This window comes from Apium graveolens, chromosome 9 (genome assembly GCF_009905375.1).
Source record: "Apium graveolens cultivar Ventura chromosome 9, ASM990537v1, whole genome shotgun sequence".
Taxonomy (NCBI): domain Eukaryota; kingdom Viridiplantae; phylum Streptophyta; class Magnoliopsida; order Apiales; family Apiaceae; genus Apium; species Apium graveolens.
In genome coordinates this window covers 204,357,046-204,366,604 of record NC_133655.1, presented here as the reverse complement: position 1 = coordinate 204,366,604, position 9,559 = coordinate 204,357,046, and positions in this window count along the sequence as shown.

Below are 9,559 nucleotides of genomic sequence, written 5' to 3'. Positions count from 1 at the left end.
AAATCTCAATTTTTCTCATGGCACCAAAGGATTTAATCATTGATGGAGCTAAATTTGTTCCAAAAACTATGCTGCAATTCTTGATCATGCTGAAGCTCCATCTGAATTGCATTTTGTGCAAGATCTTCTTGCACACAGTGAGATTGGGTATGCATTGACCCAGCCATCAGTTTTCGAGCCAACAAGTTCTGACATTTTGGCGGACTGGGCACTTGATAATGGTGGTACACATGGCACTCCCAGTATTGTTTTTGAAGTGGGTGATTCTTCATATGCAGTCACTCCTGGTACAATACGCAAGGCTCTACATCTCCCAGAAGGATGTACCTTTTCAATTCCAGAGGAATCAGCTCTTCAGGATTTAATGGCCAGTTTGGGATATGAACAGAGTTTGGCAAAGCTTGGGCAGTTGAAACGGGCTCATATCAGGAGGAAATGGAGCTTCTTCTTCGACTGCATCACTAAAGCTTTTGGGAACAAGTGTTCGAATTTTAATGTCATCCCCATACTGAGTCAGCACATCGGGTATGCCATTATAAACCAAACTCATTTTGATTTTACAACTGCAATAATTGGTTTTATTGGGGATAGGATGACAGAGGATAGGAATGTTGTTTACTTTGCTAGATTCTGCAACTTATATAACTTTTTGTACTGATGAACCTCAATTAGTCAGTTCCTCAACTCCACCTTTTAAGGTTGCAAAACGCTACTTTAATGACCTAATAAATGCTGACACTAAGAAATCAGTGGTTAGACCTTTACAGATTCCTCAGTCTGTAAAACAGATCTTAGTATGCTGATTCTGATACTTATAGATTTTATTCTGATGTCCAACCAACAACAACCTCCCAAACACCACACCAACCATCAGCACATACCACTCATTCTACTCAACCAACCCTTAGGCAATATATCAAATCCTATCTCTCCACTTCACAGACAGTTCAACCCTCATCCTCAGCACCTACTGTGAAGCCTTCATCTTCCAAACCTAAGAGGACAAAGACTGTTCCTCAAATACCTCAAAAGAGAAGGAGGATTGCTTTGAGAGATGAATCTGATACTGAGGAACAGGTTCCTTCTTCAGAACCTGTTGTTAAAGAAACTGAGAAAGTGACTTCTCAGAAGGATTCTGGAATTGGGGGATCTAGGCTTCTCAAGAGGCTTAGAAGAAGAATGTTCCTGACACTCCCAAAGAATCCATATCTACACAGAGATACAAGAAATAGAGGGCAAAAAGGCCAGTTTCAGATAATGAAGAAGCAGCAGCTAAGGAAGGGGATCAGGAATCTCTGATCTCACAAGAAAAGGAATCTGCTCCAGTCCCTACTTCTCCATCAACTCCAACTCAGGAAGCTGTTACTGAAAAGGCCACCACAACATCTATGTCTCATGTTCAAAAATCTGTATCTCCTGTTGATTCAGGCATAAGTGCTGATATTGATGTTCAAAACTTGGTTGTGCCTGAAGTAATTCTTCTTAGAAGCTCCAACAACAACTAATCCATCAACAACACATGTTACTGATGCTGTTCAAACTCCAGAGTTATCTACTACACCTTCTCTGCATCTAGATGCTGATGATCAGAATATAGGTGAGCATCAGGATATGGATGTTGATCAGAACTTAGAACCAGATCAGCAATTAGAGGATGCTGAAGCCTCCATTGCTACTCACACTGTTGTTCTATCAGAAGATACTGATTCTGTAAGTTCTGATACTGCAAATGCTGGAGATACTGGTGATGCTCTAGAAGCAGATACTGATGAAGCAGGTCCTTCAGGACATGCCAATCAACAAACAGTTCTTAAATCTAAACTTGTTAAGAAGTTCGTTACCAGAGAAGCACCAATGCCTTTGAGTGAAACTCCTGCTGGTCAGGAGTGGACTAAGGAATGGAATTTAATTACTTGTGTTCCATCTGCAAAGAATCTGGCTGCGCAATTGACAAAAGCTGATGAGATGTTAAATACTGATGATTTCAAAACCCAGCTTAGAGTCACTGCATTGAGTACTAAACATCTTCAAGGTCTCCATTCAACTACTCATGCAGAGCTACATAAGATTCAGGAAGAATTTATCAAACAGGAACAAGTTCAAAAGATTGATAAGAAAAAGTTCTTCCAACCTACCTTTGACAGGATTGCTTATATTGAGAAGACTCAGGAGAAACAACAAGCTCAAATTGATGATATTCTGAAAAATCAAGCTTCTCAGCAATCTCAACTTACTGAAATCCAAGCCTCAGTGGAATTGCTTGTGTCTCTTTACTACATGCTGATGTCAAAAAGGGGGAGAAAGTAAGTAAGTCCAAATGCAAGACTGACAAGACACTGAAAGGGAAGGATGATGAAAAGGATGATCAAGGAAACTTTGGAATGGGTAGAGGTCTAGTCAAGGTAGAGGTTTCTCATCAAGAAAAGCTGAAATCACAAGTCACAAGACAAGTTCTGATGCTGGAAAAAGAATTAGTTCTGCTACTGGTATGGAAAAGGATAAGTTCTAATGAACTTTTAGATCTTGATGAAGAAATGTCAAGACAGTATTTCTTCAGGAAAATCCAGGAATGGACTTGGAGAGTTTAATGGAAGAAGAAGCCAGACTTAAATCAGAGAAAGTCACATCTAAATCTGAAGCTTCTGGTAAAAAGACACTTCCAAAACTCAAAGGCATTGTGATAAAAGAAAGGACAAATACTGAAGCAATATTGGCTAAATTACAACCACAAATAGATCCAAGATCCAAGGGTAAAGAAAAGGTTGGTGAACCTATCAAGGTTTATGTGCCTCCTGAGAATGAAGAAATCACTGATGAAAAGGATGATCTTGCTCTGACTTCAAGAAAAGTTTTTAAAAAAACCTCTGACATGGCTCAAGTTGTTCAGAGTCAAGATACAGTAAGTTCTGATATTCTAAAGAAGCAAGTAACCTCTGACACAGCTCAAGTTAACTTGATATCAGAAGATAGACCAAAGACACTCCTACCAGGATTCACTAAAGCAAAACAAACTCAACCTTTGAAGACTGCCGCAAGTGGTTTTGAAGCAAGAGTGGTTACTGGAAAGGAAGCAAGAGATAAAACTAGATTGGGAAGTGCTGATGAAAGAAGAATACACGACACTACCAATGATCCAACTTCCTTAAGTGAACCAGGTATTGGAGCAACTCCTGAGAGATTGAATCAACTGGAATCTGTACAAATGGTTTACCATACCTACTTGAAAGAACACATTTTTTGTACTTCATGACAGATGGTAGGGTTATCATATAAGGGAAAATGCCATTCCATTGAAGTATTTTGCAGAACTGGAGCATGTATTATTCTTACTTCAAGTGAATGACAAAATAACAAAAAGTGTTGCAAACTATTTGAAGAATTAGATTCAGAGACAGAAAAGGCTTTATTTTGTTAAGTCTGACAGCACATATGTTCCAAAGTACAGAGATCACAAGGATGATATAGTTGAAATGAAGCCCAACACTGCTAAGATTATAACTACCTTTCTAGGTTACAGGGCTGTGAAATTCAATCTTGAGTCTGATAAAGCTTATTTGATCAGACTGGATCAGGATATAAGAAAAGCAAAGATTAATGATCTCAGGGCTGCAATCTTTCAAATGGTGAAGATAATGCAGAGCTTAAAGATGCTAAAAGGAGGATGATTGATGAACTTAGATATGCTGAGAGATATTTATTGAAGAACTATCTCAGAACAACTCCTGACATCAGAGAGATCAGAAATGAAGCCAAGTCAAGATCTAAAACTGATTAAATTCTGATATTTGTACAGACTGAAGCTGTTATCAGAAGTTAAATGTTGGTAAAGCTTTAAGGACTGTAAGTTGTAGTTATCTAGTCTAATTCTCATGCATTTGTACCTAATGTTTTTGACATCATCAAATATCGTTAAACTTGTATATTATGCTATTTACAAGTTGGGGGAGATTGTTAGATATATTTGATAATGTCATGGCTAATATGATTTATGTTTAGTTTTCAGATCTTACTTAAACAGGATAAATCAGTACTTACTGGAAGTCAGGACTTAAGGATATCAGTACTTATATTATCAGGAGATAATCATCAGAAGATGGATATCAGAACTTAAGTGCTGAAGGACGTTCAGATAAGGACAGTAGCTGATTAAAGGAAAGAAGATCGAGATAAACATAAGAAGAGATATGCATGAAGAAGGAATTCTATGAGGAATAGAATACTTGGAAGAAAAGATATCTGATTGATATATTTTAGGAAGCAGAATTATATTCCATATCAATTAGTGATCTTGTAACTGTGTAGTATATAAACACAGACATAGGGTTTACACTATAATTGTTATCATATTCGATAAGATTATTCATTGTAACCCTAGCAGCTCTCGTGATATTTGTTCATTACTGAGAGGTAACAGTTCCATACTGTAACAAAGTTTATTGTTTCAATAAAGTTTGTTTTCTGTTACTTGAGATATTAAAGTTCGATTTGATTGTACTTTACACTGTATTCACCCCCTCTACAGTGTGTGTGACCTAACTCACCATCCAAAGAACCACCTTCAAAACCAAACTTTGACGTGTCTAGTGAAAAAGTCTTTAAGCCGAAAGCTCCATTTCCAAAAAGACTTATCTCAAACAAACAACCTACTCAGTTAGTTAAGATTTTGAAAGTCTTTAAGCAAGTCAAGATCAACATTCCTCTTTTAGATGCAATTCAACAAGTTCCCTCATATGCTAAGTGTCTAAAAGATTTGTGTACTCATACAAGAACCACTCATGTTCCTAAGAAAGCTTTCCTAACCTCTCATACTAGTTCTATATTGTCAAATCAAATCCCTGTGAAGTATAAGGATCTTGGTTGTCCTACCATCTCTTGCGTCATAGGTAATACCTTCATTGATAAAGGTTTACTCGATTTAGGAGCTAGTGTGAATCTTCTTCCATTATTTGTCTATCAATCCATGGGTTTAGGTGAACTTAAAATACTAGTATCACTCTTCAATTAGCTGACCGTTCTATTAAAACTCCTAAGGGTATAGTTAAAGATGTGAAGATTAAGATTGGTAATTTTATCTTCCCCGTTGATTTCGTTGTTCTAGAAATCTAGCAAGTCAAAAATCTGAAAAATCAAATCCCCATCATTTTAGGAAGGCCTTTCTTTCCACCTCTAAGCTTTGATTAACTCTAGAAATGATTCGATGAAACTCACATTTAGAAACAGGTCGATAGATAGGAATATCTTTAATGTAGGAAATCAACCTAATGAGCTTTTTGAACAACCTATAGGAGTTAATTTGATAAATAAGGTTGTGTCTTGTCGAATCTTGAGGATAATGAAATTGAGTCCCTTCTTGAAGAAGATGTTTCGCGTGAGTATGAGAGTAATAGAGGATTTTATGAGTTATATAGAAATTTCACTTGTGATGAGATGTTTGAGGAATTGAATGCCATTTGTTTTGAGCATGAAACCTAACTTGAGGATAGTTATTTTGATCCTAAGACCATTGTTAAGAATTCTGTTGGTGAGCACCCACACTTGATCCTATTCAACCATTTTTACTCTTAATCAATCCTTGGTAGTTAATAATGAAACTCATGATGTTCTTATTTCTAGTAGCAAAGTTCATAACCAAGAATTTCAAGTCATTAATCTACTTAAACAACATAAAAAGGTGTCTAATTGGTCTATGATTGATATTAGTGCTATGAGTTTTATTTTGATGCATGATCTTATCTCTCTAGTGGATAATGTTGTTCCTATGGGTGAGTTTCACATGTGTGTTGATTGTGTTACGAATGTAGTTTTCCCACACTCTGGTATTGGTTAACAAATGTTTTTTGTGTGTGTCTCCCATAATAAAGTGTACGTATGGGGGAGTAATTATGTATGTGTGAGTCAATGTGTGTGTGTTATAAGTAATTATGATTCTCCGTCATGCCCTGATCAGGTATTCTCGTCCTTTTACTTTGTCATTTTTCTATCATTTGCATACATTGAGGACAATGCATGATTTAGGTATGGGGGAAGGGTTTAATAGTACTTGTATATATATATCCAAAAAAAATTGAAAAATGAAAAAATCCAAAAAATCAGAGATATTTTAGCTAAGTTGTCCTTGTACTTTAATACTAGTTGGTGTTAGCAGTTTTTCAAAACTCATATATATGTAATGCCTTGAGATGATTTGAACGTAGGGGTGGGGTTGTCTTCATGAAACTTGTGTCGAACGAATTTTTTCTTAAGAGTAAGATGAAACATTTGCGCAAGGTCTTGTAAGAAAGATTGTTAAGAGAAGTTTTCGATATCTGAGACAGAGCCCACATGTTGAAACAATATTGAATCAAAGTTTTGCGAAAAAAAGAAAAAAAAGGAAAAAAAAGTAAAAAAAAATTGCTTGAATAAACTAATTCAATACCCATAGTTTGCTCATAAATAAAAAAAGAAGATTGAGATGATGGGAACAAGTAGTATAATTGACTAGTCTTATTTTGTGGCCTTTGTTACTCGAGTAATTAAGTCTGTAGGGGTATTTCAAAACCTAGTGCCCGAAGACCATCTGGTTTGGGAGTCATTGGCCCAAAACTCGCTACATGGGTAACATAGAAGGCCTAAGAAAATGAACGTTGATAGTCAATTAAAAAAAATTGTGAATTTGGCTAGATACTTGTTTTGATAGAGATTGGGTCCGTTCAATATTGGTTGAAAAAGAGGAAATGTACTTACTCAATTGATTCTTCATAGACCTACGTTCACGACACACCTTGGGATTTTCTGTAAACGCTCAGAGTCGATATAAGTAGATTGTTGATACTTATATCTTGGCTATAACTAGAAGAGTCTTAAAAGCATGTATTTTCCTAAAAATTCTCGTGTTGACATCGATAAATGTTATTGTTGATAGATATTAGACACTGCTAGAGTATTTCACAGATTTTATGGGCATATTTCTGTAAATCCTTAGGAGACAACACTCCTCTTTAGAGATCGTCTATGAGTTTAACGGGATGGTAAACCTTAAATTTGCCGCCATGCCTACGAAAAGGAGCATATGACTTTCTAGTTAGCATTTTTCTTTTGATTTTCTCGAGGACGAGCAAAGATAGGTATGGGGGCATTTGATAGGTCCATATTATTGCATATTATCAATACCTATTTTATGTCTGTTTTCATAATTTTATTAATAATAAATTGTTTTACTTTGTTTTATAGGAAAATAAATAAAATCAGAATTTGAGTTGGAAAAGGTGCAAATAACGAAGGAGGTGGACTATTCTAGAAGTCTAGGGAATGGAAGATAAATAGAATACTAATTGGAGAAGAAGAAGGATTTACTTTAAGAATTCTACTTGTATTCCAAGACCCAAACCCTCATATTTTCCCTATATGGGTCTCCCTTCTTGTATTTTACACATCCAAGACATCCAAGACACCCAACACACCCCAAGACACCGGTTAGTTATTTATTTTGTTCTTCCTTTTATCATGTGTAGATAAATTTGTTTCCTAGGATGAATATGAAGTTAATTTTATTGCTTTGATATCTCTCGTTCATATTATTGATTCTCAAGATTTTTCTTGGTGCATAATTGTTCAATTGACAAAGTGATTTGATATATTATTGTTACCGGATTTATTTTTCATAGCCTATACTTGCTCCATGAAGTTTTGATGGGTTATTGTTAGTTAACAAGTTACTAATATGCCTGAGTTAATTGATATACGTTATTTTTGTGAAGAAAAGAGAATGATTTTAGGGCTGGTTGATATTAATTGTGATTGATTAACGAATTCGGATTCCTAGGTTTTCATATTATCTGTTATTTGCTAATTAGGTTAAACAAATCTCATCTCAAATCTATTTGTCTAGTTCGCCTGATTTAAATTGTTAGGATTTTGAAAATTCATAGTCTCTGTGGATCGACTTGTAATTGCTACAACTAAACATTGTGCGCTTGTAGTTCTTATATTTACACATCAAGTTTTGGCGCCGCTGCCGGGGACTATTGTTAATTTTCACTCCTTGATATTTAATTCTTCGGACTAGTTTTTTGTTTCTCTTAATTTTTTAGGGAATCGTGAAGTGGAGGAAAGCTTGGACAAGAAGATCTCTAGAAGGCATCGCCGTCTCTTTGGAATTTTTGAAAGTGTTTTTCGGTATTTTGTATCACCTCTCATTTTTTTTCTCACTTTATTATAAAAAATCCAAAAAAAATTAAATATTTGAAAAACCCAAAAAATAGTAGTTAGTTAATGTTAAAACCAATTTGATGCATCATCATTCTCTCACATAGGATCACACCATCTAGATTTTCTTTTTGTATTTATTGCTTTCCATCTTATACAATTGTAGCTGGAGGAAAGAGGTACGTTCAATTTAGAATAATACACGTAGTGTAGTGCATCCATAAATGTTTATTATCTCGTTGTGTTTTTGCATCATCTAATCAATCTTAAGGGCACAACCCCATTATAAGATAAGTTAAGGGATTTCATCACCCTTTCATTGGCCCACAAATAACTAATTCCTTTATCTTGCATTCACCTACCTTAATAAAATTAAGTAGACATTAGCCTAGGATTTCGAGCTCAATTAGGAAGGTACCTAAAAGAGTAAGTAAATTTGGAATTATTCGAAACTTTTAGTGACAAGGAAAGTGTATCACTTACCTGGCCAATTTGGATTGGTGACTAGGCAAGCGGTTCTCTAATTCAGCGCCTTGTTTACAAGGAAGTGCCCCAGCTTACCTGGCCAATCAGTTTGAATAAATCTAGATTATAGACTTTTTGGTGGTCCAAAAGTTATGAGGTCTAGATTTATTTTAGGATTACCCCTAGATCTAAGTTTTTTTCTTTTTGATTTTCCAATTTTTCTTGGGTGTTTACTTATAGCTCTTATCTGCTACGTGATTACTTGTCTTATATGCAAAGTAATTGGATTCGAGACCATTCATGTAATATCCGAGACATGACGTGTAAGTATTTTTATCATAAATGATTTTATGGATTTATGTGATTTTGGTGAATTATTTGATGATTGGTGTTGTTATGTGAATGTTCATTGTGGTAAAGTGTAGGTATGTTAATTTTATTATGTCCATATAAATATAGAGAATTAAGGTATTTTCTGGTAATTTTCGGAGTATTGATATTTTTATATTGATTTATGAATTTATTAATTATTTTCTGAATAATTACAAAATTATTTTATAGAGCTGGGAATCATCCAACCTCAACCTTTTTACGCTTTTACAACCTGAAACTCTTCCGAAAAACTCCTTCCTAACCTAATCTGGTAATTCCGGATATTTTCCATGTTTTGACTTTTTCGATCCAGATTATGGTTTGACCCGTGCGCGGCCCGACACAATATTTTCGATACGCTAATCCTTTTCGATAACATTTCTCGTACAAATAGTTTTATAAAGCTCGGTTTTGATAACTATCCAAAACAGGAATGCTTATCAAACAGGATAATGCTTATCCAATACAGGATAATGTTTATCCAAAAACTATATATTTGTACTAGTGGCAAAGCCACATATTTATCGATCCAACACGA